The sequence below is a fragment of the Lissotriton helveticus genome, chromosome 3_1, assembly GCF_964261635.1.
Source record: "Lissotriton helveticus chromosome 3_1, aLisHel1.1, whole genome shotgun sequence".
In the NCBI taxonomy this organism is placed as follows: Eukaryota; Metazoa; Chordata; class Amphibia; order Caudata; family Salamandridae; genus Lissotriton; species Lissotriton helveticus.
Window position 1 is genome coordinate 1,108,518,155 of NC_136061.1, and position 13,532 is coordinate 1,108,531,686.

General features: G+C 46.4%; 1 protein-coding gene across 1 annotated transcript in view; it reads left to right on the forward strand.

Moving 5' to 3' along the window:
- The window catches only part of ACVR1 (activin A receptor type 1), a 325,334-nt gene that overhangs the window by 127,000 nt on the left and 184,802 nt on the right, over positions 1-13,532 (forward strand). The gene's annotated exons all lie outside the window — the stretch shown is intronic.

Below are 13,532 nucleotides of genomic sequence, written 5' to 3' on the forward strand. Positions count from 1 at the left end.
CCGTCTGAAGCTGAACTCTGACAAGACGGAGTTACTCATCCTTGCACCCACGCCCTCAACCTGGGACGACTCCTGGTGGCTGACCACACTGGGAACAGCACCAACACCCACCGACCATGCACGCAACCTAGGATTCATCCTAGACTCCTCCCTCTCCATGTCTAAACAGGTCAACGCCGTCTCCTCCTCCTGCTACAACACCCTCTGCATGCTCCGCAGGATCTACAAGTGGATCCCGACCGAAACAAGAACGGTGACACAGGCCCTCGTCAGCAGCAGACTGGACTACGGCAACGCACTCTACGCAGGAATCCCAGCCAAACACCTACAACGACTACAACGCATCCAAAACGCCTCCGCCCGACTGATGGTCAATGTCCCCCGCCGCAGCCACATTACCCCCCACCTGAGAGACCTACACTGAATCCCCGTCGACAAGAGGATCACCTTCAAGCTCCTCACCCACGCACACAAAGCACTCCACAACGCCGAACCAGCCTACCTTAACAGCAGACTCCGGTTCTACAGCCCCACCCACCAGCTTCGCTCCGCCAGCCACACCCTCGCCGCTGTCCCCCGCATCCAATGAACGACCTCCGGTGGCAGATCCTTCTCCTACCTCGCCGCCAAGACCTGGAACACCCTCCCTACCCACATACGGCAGACCCAAGACCTACTCGCCTTCAGAAGACTCCTCAAGACCTGGCTCTTAGAGCATTAGCAGTACACCCCTTCCCCCCCTCCCCTCAGCGCCTTGAAATCCTCACGGGTAAGTAGCGCGCTCTACAAGTACTCTGATTGATATTTTCAATCACACATAATAATAAATCTAGGCTGGACATATATTGAATGTCACAGAATGTTATAAATGTTTTCCAATTAAACTGCAGTAATCGTTCAAACCACCTGTGCAGCATCCAAAGACTCACCCTTCGAGAAATAGATTATGCTGTATACATTCTAGAATAAGGCATGTCCTATCTGCTAGCACCGTTTGCGTTAACTGCAGCATTAGTCATAGCTGACCATACAACCTTTTTATTTCCTTTCAGGCCTGGCCCAGAGAATGCTTTTTGTATTTTGCCACCTTCTTGTTTATGAAAACATCCTTATAAAAATACATACATATATACATTCATATTTGGGGATGTCGTCCGCCCTCTTCATCTATTGTTCTATTCAGGTGTTATTCAAATTTGCTTCCACTCACCACAGCAGACAGTATGGGACAGGGGGTAAACCCATTTCATCCATTTGCTATCATGCACATTGAGTGACTGCATTCGTCACATGTTCATCACTGTCTGTAAAGGAGTGCACTTAAGTTTCAGGACTGTTGTGCATAGGCTGCTGGTCCTCCTCTTTACAAATATATATTTTGAAAATATTTTTTGCAATTTTATTGCACATAATTATTTTTTTTTAAATCTCGCTCTCTCGCTCTCGCTCTCGCTCTCGCTCTCGCTCTCGCTCTCGCTCTCGCTCTCTCTATCTCGCTCTCGCTCTCTCTCGCTCTCTCTCGCTCTCTCTATCTCGCTCTCGCTCTCTCTCGCTCTCTCTCGCTCTCTCTCGCTCTCTCTCGCTCTCTCTCGCTCTCTCTCGCTCTCTCTCGCTCTCTCTCGCTCTCTCTCGCTCTCTCTCGCTCTCTCGCGCTCTCTCGCGCTCTCTCGCGCTCTCTCGCTCTCTCTCGCTCTCGCTCTCTCTCTCTCTATCTCGCTCTCGCTCTCTCTCTCTCTCTCTCGCTCTCTCTCTCTCTATCTCGCTCTCGCTCTCGCTCTCTCTCGCTCTCTCTCGCTCTCTCTCGCTCTCTCTCGCTCTCTCTCGCTCTCTCTCGCTCTCTCTCGCTCTCTCTCGCTCTCTCTCGCTCTCTCTCTCTCTCGCTCTATCTCGCTCTCGCTCTCGCTCTTGCTCGCTCTTGCTCTCTCTCTCTCGCTCTATCTCGCTCTCGCTCTATCTCGCTCTCGCTCTCTCTCTCTCGCGCTCTCTCTCTCTCGCGCTCTCTCTCGCGCTCTCTCTCGCGCGCTCTCTCGCGCGCTCTCTCGCGCTCTCGCTCTCGCGCTCTCTCTCTCGCGCGCTCTCTCGCGCTCTCGCTCTCGCGCTCTCTCTCTCTTTCCACCACCACCATGCGGTGCCTACCACATGGTGCGGGGATGTTTAGGGGGCGCCACATGTGCCCATATCGGAGGGCCAATGGAGGAAGGGGGACCAAAGTCACTTTCCGACAGCCCATATCGGAAAGGCAGATATGGAAAGGCTTTGGGAGAGTGACATCATAATCCTGTTGGTGGAGCAGAGGCTGGCTCTGCTGTCATTATGGGATTGAGTCATTCTGAAGCGCTCCTTAAGCCTGTCGGAAGCGCAGTGGAATCCACCTGTGGGTTTCGCTCTGACCACTGGTATTGTAAAACAGTGATTGAGGAAACGAACAATGTTGGGCAGAAGCCCTCTGACAAGCTTTTGGATAGATTTCAGCCCGACCTCTCAATCTGGCCCCTAAATTCTCTTTTTAAATCCTGTTGTGCCACTGACCACTCCGTGTCGATGTTTACAAGTTTTCCTGACGCGCAATTACAAGATTTTGCTCTGCATCCTACTGTTTCATTTATTAATTGTTATTTTACTTTACTGGTTTAATTTAAGTGCTTCACTGACCTTTTGGCTAGGTATGTGTTGAAATAAAATAAAGATACAAATAAAATGTAACCCCTTCGAACAACCCTGCCCTCTTTACCTTGTGCTGTTTTTTGTTTTTTGGAGATGTGAAGCGCCCATGTGTTGCTCCTCATCTTAGCAAAGAAGATCTAAAGATATGTACGTCTATCAGCTTTATCAACATTTGAAATGTATTTAGACATTTCTGAAGTTTGTCAGCTGAGACCATGCCACCATCAGCTATACATCCTGTCACCTTATTGAAGGAGGCTGAGGAGCAGTTTGATTTTTATAGCCATCATTTATTGATTTGCTGTAGTAGATAGCTGGTAATTCGACTTCTGTGTGCTTCATAAATGAATGATTTTTCACTGTGGTTTTTTCGTCTCCAGATAGGTCTATTTCCGCACGCTGCCTTTGTATATGCAAAGGGGTGGAATGTTACAGCTGTAGAAAACAACTGGATTCGCCCGACTTTACCCTTCCACCTTTTCTGTAACATTGGCATGTCGAACATAAACCGCCAAGGGCTAGCCGTAGTGTGTTTTGGGCGATTCGTTGGCTTTTGGTCCATCACTGGAATTTCCGTGTATAGAGTCGAGCACTTATGAAAATGCAACACAGAAAACTTGTAGAAAACCCTGCCTTTGGCCCTGATTATACAGTCATCCACATTCCCACTTTCTCGTGAACTTTTGCAGAGTACACTATTTGTTCCTCTGTGTTCTCTGGCCTGGGACCCGCATTCTGAGCATTCTTTACATATTGCCTTAAAAATCTGATACTTTAAATGTTTTCCCAATAATCTGATGCATTGTAAAGCCCTATAGGCCACAAGCTGAAATCCTAGCCTCCAGACATAAAACATGGAATCCCAAACCAGAATGCTCCACTCTTCTGTAAACAAGACTCGAAGAAAACTACAAATATTCAGGAATTCGACATTGATTATATTTTACTTATGAATGGAGATTTTAAACCTGTAATTTTCTTGTCGGCTTAACGTTCAAGCCTTGCTTGGGAAGCAGTAGAGGGCGGGGTTTTAGGAGGGATCTGTTTGTGATTATAGCTTATTCCCCGTGTTCAAGCTCTTGCAAGGTTCCATGATGCCTACCGCATCCTTGTATTTTTCTCAGATTCATTATTGCATTGGCAGATGAAGCTGAGACTACTGTGGAAAGTCTGTGTACAAGTCTCCCGTTCACCCCGTTTTAGGGTAAAATGTTCGTAGATAGAAAGTGTAGTAAAAATCAACTGTTTTGTTTTCAGGCAGTGTTTACATTTTCGTTTTTTTTTTTAAACATATATTCTGCTCGCTTTCAAACGATCAAGTGCTTTTCTCATTATTTGTCATTCCTGATTTAAATCCAAATCTGAGGGCGCGTTCCATCCAAAGAAATGAGCAATGAGTCATACACATGGTCCTTAATGTGATCATCGGAGTAAATGTTGTTTTAAATTAGTTAAATGTTTATATTGTACTTTATTATTGCAATTTCTGGACTGTATAGGCATATTTGAAACTTAAACATTTATTAAATGATTTCCATACATAAACAACTTGTAAGTCATATGATGGCCATATCATTTTTATATGGAAAATGTGGCTATTTCACCATGCACGCTATTGTATGTTCTGTCCGTACATACTGTACGGACAAGTCAGCGTTCCCTGGGCAATGTTAAGAGGCTCCAAGAACATGGAATGCCAATTCGGATTTGCAGTTTCGACCTATTCTGGATTCACATGTTGAGAATTGTATTCTAAGGCAGCTGCATTAATCTAGTGATTCCTATCCCTGTTTAGGTCCAGGCACCAAAGTGCATTTGCATATGGGTTGCGCACTACTCTCGAGGGCTTTGGATTGAAAAGTGTTTCTGCCATGTAGCCTGTATGGGGGGAAACAACCTTTACAACGCAACTTTTACAACGCACTACCATTACAACGAAACTTTTACAACGCAAAAACTTTTACAACGCATACCATTACAACGCATGTTTTTACAACGCAAGTACTTTTACAACGCATGCCATTACAACGTAAGTATTGGTAAGTATATAATTATATTTAATATTTTATGGTTTTTTTTTTTACGTTTTCAGTTTTTGGGTAAAGGGGTATTTTTAGGGTTTAGGGTCAGTTTTTGGGTAAAGGGGTATTTTTAGGGTTCAGGGTCAGTTTTCAGTTTTTGGGTAAAGGGGTATTTTTAGGGTTCAGGGTCAGTTTTCAGTTTTTGGGTAAAGGGGTATTTTTAGGGTTTAGGGTCAGTTTTCAGTTTTTGGGTAAAGGGGTATTTTTAGGGTTCAGGGTCAGTTTTCAGTTTTTGGGTAAAGGGGTATTTTTAGGGTTCAGGGTCAGTTTTCAGTTTTTGGGTACAGGGGTATTTTTAGGGTTCAGGGTCAGTTTTCAGTTTTTGGGTACAGGGGTATTTTTAGGGTTCAGGGTCAGTTTTCAGTTTTTGGGTAAAGGGGTATTTTTAGGGTTCAGGGTCAGTTTTCAGTTTTTGGGTAAAGGGGTATTTTTAGGGTTCAGGGTCAGTTTTCAGTTTTTGGGTACAGGGGTATTTTTAGGGTTTAGGGTCAGTTTTCAGTTTTTGGGTAAAGGGGTATTTTTAGGGTTTAGGGTCAGTTTTCAGTTTTTGGGTAAAGGGGTATTTTTAGGGTTCAGGGTCAGTTTTTAGTTTTTGGGTAAACGGGTATTTTTAGGGTTCAGGGTCAGTTTTCATTTTTTGGGTAAAGGGGTATTTTTAGGGTTCAGGGTCAGTTTTCATTTTTTGGGTAAAGGGGTATTTTTAGGGTTCAGGGTCAGTTTTGGGTTTTTGGGTACAGGGGTATTTTTAGGGTTCAGGGTCAGTTTTCAGTTTTTGGGGTACAGGGGTATTTTTAGGGTTCAGGGTCAGTTTTGGGTTTTTGGGTACAGGGGTATTTTTAGGGTTCAGGGTCAGTTTTCAGTTTTTGGGGTACAGGGGTATTTTTAGGGTTCAGGGACTGTTTTCAGTTTTTGGGGTACAGGGGTATTTTTAGGGTTCAGGGACAGTTTTGGGTTTTTGGGGTACAGGGGTATTTTTAGGGTTCTGGGTTAATTTGGGTTTTTGGGGTACAGGGGTACAGGGTAAAAAAATTTAAATTAATTAAATTATATTAATTGCAACTAATTAAAAAAAAATATATATTATATACTTACCAATACTTACGTTGTAATGGCATGCGTTGTAAAAGTTTTTGCGTTGTAAAAAATTCGTTGTAACGGTATGCGTTGTAAAAGTATGCATTGTAACGTCATACATCCCTGTATGGGTAGTGTCTTGATGTCATGCTTGAGGTCCAGATGTGTGCTTTTCTCGTACTTTGCTGCTCTGCCTCGCCGGGGTATTTAAAGATGGATAGTACTTAAAGTTAGGTTTATCACTGGTCATCAGTGGGTGGGGTGACAAGGAAAGTGTACTGAAACCTTATTCACGCCCTTGGAGGGAGAGATCGCACTCAGTCTCCTTGGCTATCACTGCAATGTGGGAAAGTTACAGACTTTGCAACAAGCAGTCCTGCATTGCAATGTTGGTTATCCAACTTGACCAAGTTGCTTGACCTTTTGTCTCCCTTTCTGCCATGATGGGAGAACTTCGAAGCGGTTTGTATACAGCAAATACGCGCCACGGACATGTTCCAAGGACATTCCCTTGTGTGGTTTTCATACATGCAGACGTATGGTTTAATCATACTTTAATCAGTTGAAAGGTAATGACCACCACTGTGCCTGATTAAAGAAATTCCATGACACACTAGTCAGCCAGCAAGGTTGCTCAGTGAGTTAAACGGTTGCTGCTGACAAATGTGGTGCTCAATCCTGCCGTCCATCCTTACAAGGTTTTTTTTTTTTCAAAGAGTTTTATATAGCGCTAACTAGACCCGAGACATCGGGTATCAGAGGGCTTTTCGTTACAGGCGGACACATTAATTTTTGTTAGGCACAGCCAGATTAAGTGATTTGCCCAGAATCACGATGTTGAGCGTCGTTTGGTCTCGAACCCGGTTCCCCAGCTTCCAGGTCGACCGCTCTCACCGCAAGGCTACATCCTCTCCCAAGGTTAGGAAATCGAGTAACCATAAAATTGTTAATAGGGATACCTGTTTTTTTCAGTGTTTTCAAACTTTGTTAAGTACTATACATTACTCATTATTATAATTAGTTTAAAATTCTGGCTATGCTCTCACATAATTATCATTTTAGAACTGTCAGACTTCCAGCACATCCCTTCGTATTGGACTCTTGATTCGTGAAGGAAGCACCGATGTATTTTATGCTTTTTACAGACTTGAAACTGGTTAGATTGATGCTTTTCCCCCAATCTATGGATGCCATAGACTCGATTAGTCATGTAAAGTTTATAGGGCAGACTCCAGGAAGTGACATGCTGCTCCCCTGCTGATTCAGGGACGGTTACCTGTCGGTGATCAGTCATTATTTATAGGTGCTGCAGCTCTAATCACGTCTAAGATTTAAATAAAAACTGCTCCTCACGGGCATCTCTGTGCTTTTATTTCACAGTGGGAGTTGCATTCTGGTCGGGCACCTCGAGTCTTTAGAGCCAGCAGGTGTTTCTATTTGTCAAGGACCCTGGTACTGCTAAGCAGGGCGTCACATTAAACGGTCTGATGGGCCAGAACCGGAAAAGAGAGGCGGCCCACGCAGGACACACCTGTATGACATGTTCCCTGTAAGTCTGTAGGGTTAGCGTCTTATTCCAGAGCTACAGGCCCATGAGTCTTGTCTGTCTTGACCTGGTTAGTGAGTGCGGCTGGACTGAGTCGAAGCCTGAGCGTGGGATGACACCATGTAAGGTGTGAGATACTTGGTGGGGAAAAGTACAGGCAATCCCAGCTCTGCCCCAGAGAAAGGAACTTGCAATGACTGTAAGATCAGAAGACTGTGTTCAATGGCTGGTAGAAATTCATGGAGGAAGAAGAAAGTGGGTATACTGTAATTTATGTTTATTATGCCAAATCTCTCCTATCTTCTGTAAATAGTGCCTCGGCACTGTAAACATTTTTATTTTCCCCTACGCAGAAGCCATGTACAGCTGAAAAGGAGTTCTGTGTGCTAGTGACTCCTGGGCCCTTAAAGACTCTATTAAAGGGGTGATACATAAATTAAATACCATACCATAATTTGTAAAGCGCACAGCTACTTCCGAAGTGGTGTCCCAGCGCTAGGGGCCCTCGGGAAGATTAAGCAAACTATTGCCCAGAGTCACACGGTGCTGGGCTGATCTGCTGCAGTGGATCGAACCGTGAGCCCCGTAGTCCGGAGCCAGGCACCCTGGCTGCTGCGCCACACCTTTTCCACAAACTTACTGCTTGCTGGTTTTGATGGAGACTATGAGCTGGGCTGAAGTAATTTCCCTGTGCTTTTGGTAAAATGAGAAACCCAATATTGTTTAAGGTCCTCTAACCAGTCGATCGTGAGCTACCAGTCAGAACCTCACAGATACCTTCTGAGTAGCTGCTAGCCTCGAGTACATTATACATAAGCACTGGGTTACACTTTGCTTTTAAAGTTATGATACGGCTGTGGTTTTTTTACATTATTATCTTAAGGCTGCAGATAGTAGAGCCTGATAATTAAGTGTCGGAGTCACACTTACGGCCCAGAACACACAGGTAAAGACCAGAAGCACTGAGGTATTTAGGTCTTAAATAAATGTCCTTTTCAACTCAATATTGGGTGAGAACAAGATGATGTTTCTGGATGTTTTTAAATGGGAGAAAATAAAAATGAAAAGTTACCTTAAAGATTAAGTTAACTCTTCATTTTAGTTTTCGTCCATTTCACAGTGTCCCATTTACAAACAGCAGGACTGTTGCTCCCAGTGGACATGACAAATAGTCTTTTTTTTTAACTGGAAGAAATTCAAAGTGAAGAAAAATATTTCTTTAAAACTTTAAGACAATGTTTTTCTCCACTTTCAGTTAAACTAATTAGGTCAACATTTTATGAAGCATGTTTCTTCCCTTTAAATTCCAGTCATTTAAACAGATCGCTGTGTTTTTCTGTTCTAAATATGACATCTTGTCTACAGGTCACTGGATGTAAGATAACTACTGTTTGTAGATGTGACACATTAAAATAGGAGAAAATGGAATACATATAAAAATAAACATAATACTTCAGTTTAGTTTTCTCCCATTCCAAAGTGTCTCATTTACACACCATCCCAGTGTGAACCCAGCCATATGCAAATCAGTCTTGACTCTGCTCCTCATGAGAACAGTCCAGCCCGAACTGCCACCCCCAAACCAGTCCCAGGATGCCTGTTTCCGGTCCATGGAGGACCCAGCTTGGAGGTTCTGGCTGGACTGTTCTCCTGAGGAACAGGGTTAATTGTCTGGGTCCAAGCTAGGGTGGCGTAGTGAGCAAATGAACGATGGATATAACCCAGATATCTTGACAGGGGGTGAATGTTTGATTCACTCAGCATTCCGTCCATCATTTGTTGTTGCAGCACAGAATACATAGCCCTTTTAATAAACAATCTGAGAATTAGCTGACTATTTTAACCAGTTGCAACCAAGCCAAATGTTTTTTTTATTAAACACATTTTATTGCGAATTTTCAATTAACAAGACATAGGGTCAGCACTAACGTAGTCGGTGTTTCCCACATGGTCCATCCTGGTGGCGCATAAGCAGAATTATTTGACCTATACTAGGGATTTGAAGCACTATGGCAAACTGGTAGCGTGGTGAAAAGATCGAGGGCAGTGGGGGAATCAAGTTTAAAATGAGGGGTGCAAGAATCCGGGCACTCCAGCAGATTATCAGCTGCAAATAGGCAGGATAAGGGGATAGCAGTAGCTTTAGGTGAGGCACAAATCCTCCATTGGGGTGGTCAGTTTTTCCAGAAGCCCAGCCCATCCCATCCCATCCCATCCCATCCCATCCCATGTTAGTGCAATTGGGTGGCATCAGAAGCCCTGGGCTTCCTATCGACTTAGGGCCCTGGCCTCCACCTCTGCACACAGGACGAAGGTGGACTGCCATTGTGTACTACGTGGAGGAGTTTCACGCTTTCATTGCATTGTGACGGTGCATTTGGTTACAAGAAGGGCAAAGTCTAGGAATTGCGAGATCACCTTATGTTTTGGGGGAGGAGGGGGTCTGTAAAGGGAGAGGGTCCCAACTTCCTTGGTGGCTAAGCCGAGTACTTTAGTGATGCTGGAAAGGGTTTTGGTCACCTCTGTCCATTAGGGTGTTAGCACAGGACAGTCCCAGGGCGCGAACTTGAAGTCTGTTATTGTTAGACTTGGGCCTTAGGGCAGGTTCACCCCTAATCTTTTTGCCTTTATTTGTGACCCTGTGTAGTGATTGTTGGGTCTTGGCGCACTTTTTCCCTGTGTCCCAGAGTGAAAGTGCGTGCGTGTAGTATGGCTGGCCTGCCCTCCCGTAGGAATGCATGGGGAATGTGTGTGCCCTGGTAGTTCCTGATGTGTGGGGAGTGCAGGCTCGAGTTTAGTATCTATGAACTCGTGAGAGTGAATGCTGCAAGATGGTGTCTGCGGCATGTATGTGTCTAGAAGGGAAGTGCTACTTCTGGACATTGATGTATGTGTGCAGTGAGGATACTGGAGCGTGATTGGCTGGAGCTGGCTGGCATGCCAGGCTCCAGGAAGTCTGGATGGGTCTGCCCGGTGGTGAGTGGGAGATCAGCATGAGTGATGTGTGGGAGGAGTAGATCTGTGTCCTGGATGGGCTGGGTTTTTCCCCCACACAATGCTGGCTCCGCCCCCCTGTGGTTTGTCTAATGACCCTAGCCTCCCCAGTGAATGAAAGGGGTGGTTGGGCCATCAAGGGTACTCCCAAGCCAGCTGCAACTGGTTTCCCCCCACCCTGCACCTCCTAACAAAGGAATTCATGGTATAAAAATGGGGCTGTGTCCCCACAGAAATTGTTCTATTTGTGGATCCTTGCCAGAGGGGGCTGTTGCTGCTGCTGGGGCCAAGAGGACCGCCACTTGGCTTGTCTCCCTGCCTGGAGACCCAGTGTGCTGTCTCTGGCCCTGCCCTGCCCCTCTGCCTGCCTCCAGTCCCTGCTGGAGCTTTTGCTTTTTGCTTAGAGTGCCTGGAGGCGCTCTTATTTGATTTATAGCGCTAGGCGCGCTTTTATTTCCTTGAAGCGCTGAGCGCGCTTCTCCTTTGCTCCCAGAGCGCTTGGGAGCGCTTTATTGACATTGCCGGTGCCCACCCGGCAGTGGAGCCGATCTCGCCGATTTTCGGCGTAGCGAGTGCCACCTCGCTTTATCTTTTAATTGGGGAGCCGGTGCCACCCGGCATTGCCCCGTGTTCTTTTATTGATTGCGAGCCGGAGCCCACCCGGCATCGCCCGTGATCACCGCCGCAGCCCGGGGACGCAAGGAAGCAGCCGCTGACGTCACAGCCCGGCCGCGCTGGGATTGGCCCAGCCGGCCGAGCCTTCCGCCGCGTCATCCAGCCAGGCCAAAGGAGCAGGAAGCGGCCGGCGCGTCGTCCCGAGGCTCCTGATCGAGAGGAGAGCCCCGGAGTGGCAGAGGAGCCCCGAGCCGCCCAGCGACCCAGCCGGTGAGTGAGGCGGGAGAGTAGAGGAAGGGAGGAGGGCGTCGGGGCACGTTGTCGGTGCCCGCCCCTCCCCTTCTGTGTGCGGGCCGAGTGAGGCCCTAGCTGTGTCCGAGCCCAGAGAGGCTCTGTGGCATTCGAGTGAGCCCCGAGGCTCTGAGGGGCATTTTATTGATTTATGGAGCCACAGGAAGGCTCCCGCCCCAGCCATAGAGAATTTACGAGCCAGAGGAGCTTGTGGGGGGCACAGTTGTTCTTCGAGCCCAGCGAGGCCCATCGCCCTCCTTGATTGCGAGCCAGAGAGGCTCTGGGGGCCAGTTTAATTGATTAAGAGCGCTGAAGCTCTAATTTGCGCATTTGTTTTGCGAGCCCCTGAGAGGCTCCTTGTCCACCTTTTGTCCTTGAGCCCACGAGGCTCCAACGTTTGCCTAACTGTTATTTACAACTGTCCAGCACTTAGTGGACAAGTTGCTACGTTTAGGCTTTGTTCTGTGCTGCTTGCACAGTCTTCCCTGACACTGAGACTCAGGGCATTCAGCCCCTTTCGAGGCCAGTTGGCCTGAGGGACCATTCTAGTGTTGTGCCATGTGCACCCTGCGCAATTTATGATTCACGTGCTAATTTGAGTTCTGCGCAAATGTTCTACCTGCACCTCTGAATGTGTTTTAATGTTTCATGTGCAATTGTTTGTAATTACCTTTGCTAAAAGTGACCTGCTTAGGTGATTCTTTGTTCTTTTATTCCCCTTTGCTAAAAGTGACCTGCTTAGAGGAATGGTTGTTTTTTACCTTTGCTAAAAGTGACCTGCTTAGGTAATTCTTTATGTGTTTATCCCCTTTGCTAAAAGTGACCTGCTTAGAGGATTGTTTGTGTCATTACCTTTGCTAAAAGTGACCTGCTTAGAGGAATGTTGATGTTTTATTGCCTTTGCTAAATGTTACTTGCCTAGGTGATTATTTTAGGTTTCCTTCCCTTTGCTAAATGTGACTTGCTTAGGTGATAGGTTTTCCTTCCATAGGTCCTGATGATAAGGTCCTAGTTCCCTGCGTGATTTCCCTACAGTGTTTAGGGTGGCGTAGGAGGTATTTTCCCTTTACCAGTAGTTACTGGTTGTATGCTACATATAACTATTTTGTGTGCTACATTCATTATGTTTATGTGCTAAAGTGTTATACCTACAAGTGTTGTTTCTAAAAAGTGCATACCCCTGACAGTGGTCCAGGTGGCCCTGTCCTGTACATAATCCCTTGTAAATCTTGCCCGTGCCTGTTGGCACATTGTAAAGTGTGTGTGTTATCTAATGTGTTTTTATTATTATAATACAAAGGCTATTTTTGATATAACCTTGTGTGGAGTTTCCTTTGTGGTGGGCCTTTGGTTGTTGTCGCTGGGGTGCGCGCGCAAACGCTTTACACATCGCCTCTGAGATTAGCCTTGCTGCTCGCGCCACGTTACCTAGAGGGTGAGCGGGGGTTATCTTGGTGTGTAACTCCCTAGCCCTGACCTTGGAAGTGGTGGTCTCTGACTGACCTTGGCGCAAGCCTTGGCCAGCCAGAGGTCCCGTTTCTAACAGTTATGAAATGGGAAATCACAGTATAGGCAGTAGTATGCAGCATCCGGAAAAAGTCTGTGTTTCTTCTCTGGGGAGTAGTATACTCTGTGGAGGATATAGATTTGTAGTAACTCTAACTTGCTTTATAAATCCAGGCAATGTTGCGGTGGCCGTAGCCGATCATGTGTAACATGTCTGTGAACTGGTCGGTTCCATCTCTCCAGTTATTCCGAGGTTGGACAATGCTGTGTGAACGCAGCCATATGTGATGAATTGTCCACCCTGGCAGACCTGTCTGTTCAGTGAGGTCTGTGAAGGGAAGGAGGGTTCCTTTACAGAACAAGTACCCTATGGTCATGATTCCCACCCAGTCTCAGCTGTGACGTTCCCTTCTGGTCAAGTTGCAATGGACCACTGAGAGGCCTAATAGAGGTAGGGCTAGGGCATAAGGGGGAAGGTCCAGAATAATATGGTAGGTTCTCAAGATTTCTCTGGGCCACCTGCACCGACCTGGAGGATATAATATGTGACTGGGTTCCGGGGGCCTGTGCCCTCAGCAGGCTGTAGGGAACATGTCATCTAGGCTAAAAACTGCTATCCAGTGGGCCAAGCACTGCAACTGGGTCTCCAGGTAGTAATGCTCAAATTTCGGGGCCTCCAAGCAGTCGGCATCAGGCAGGAATTGCAGCTTGGCCAGAGCTACCCTACGACTCGATGAGTGCCAAATTACCTTAACAAGTAT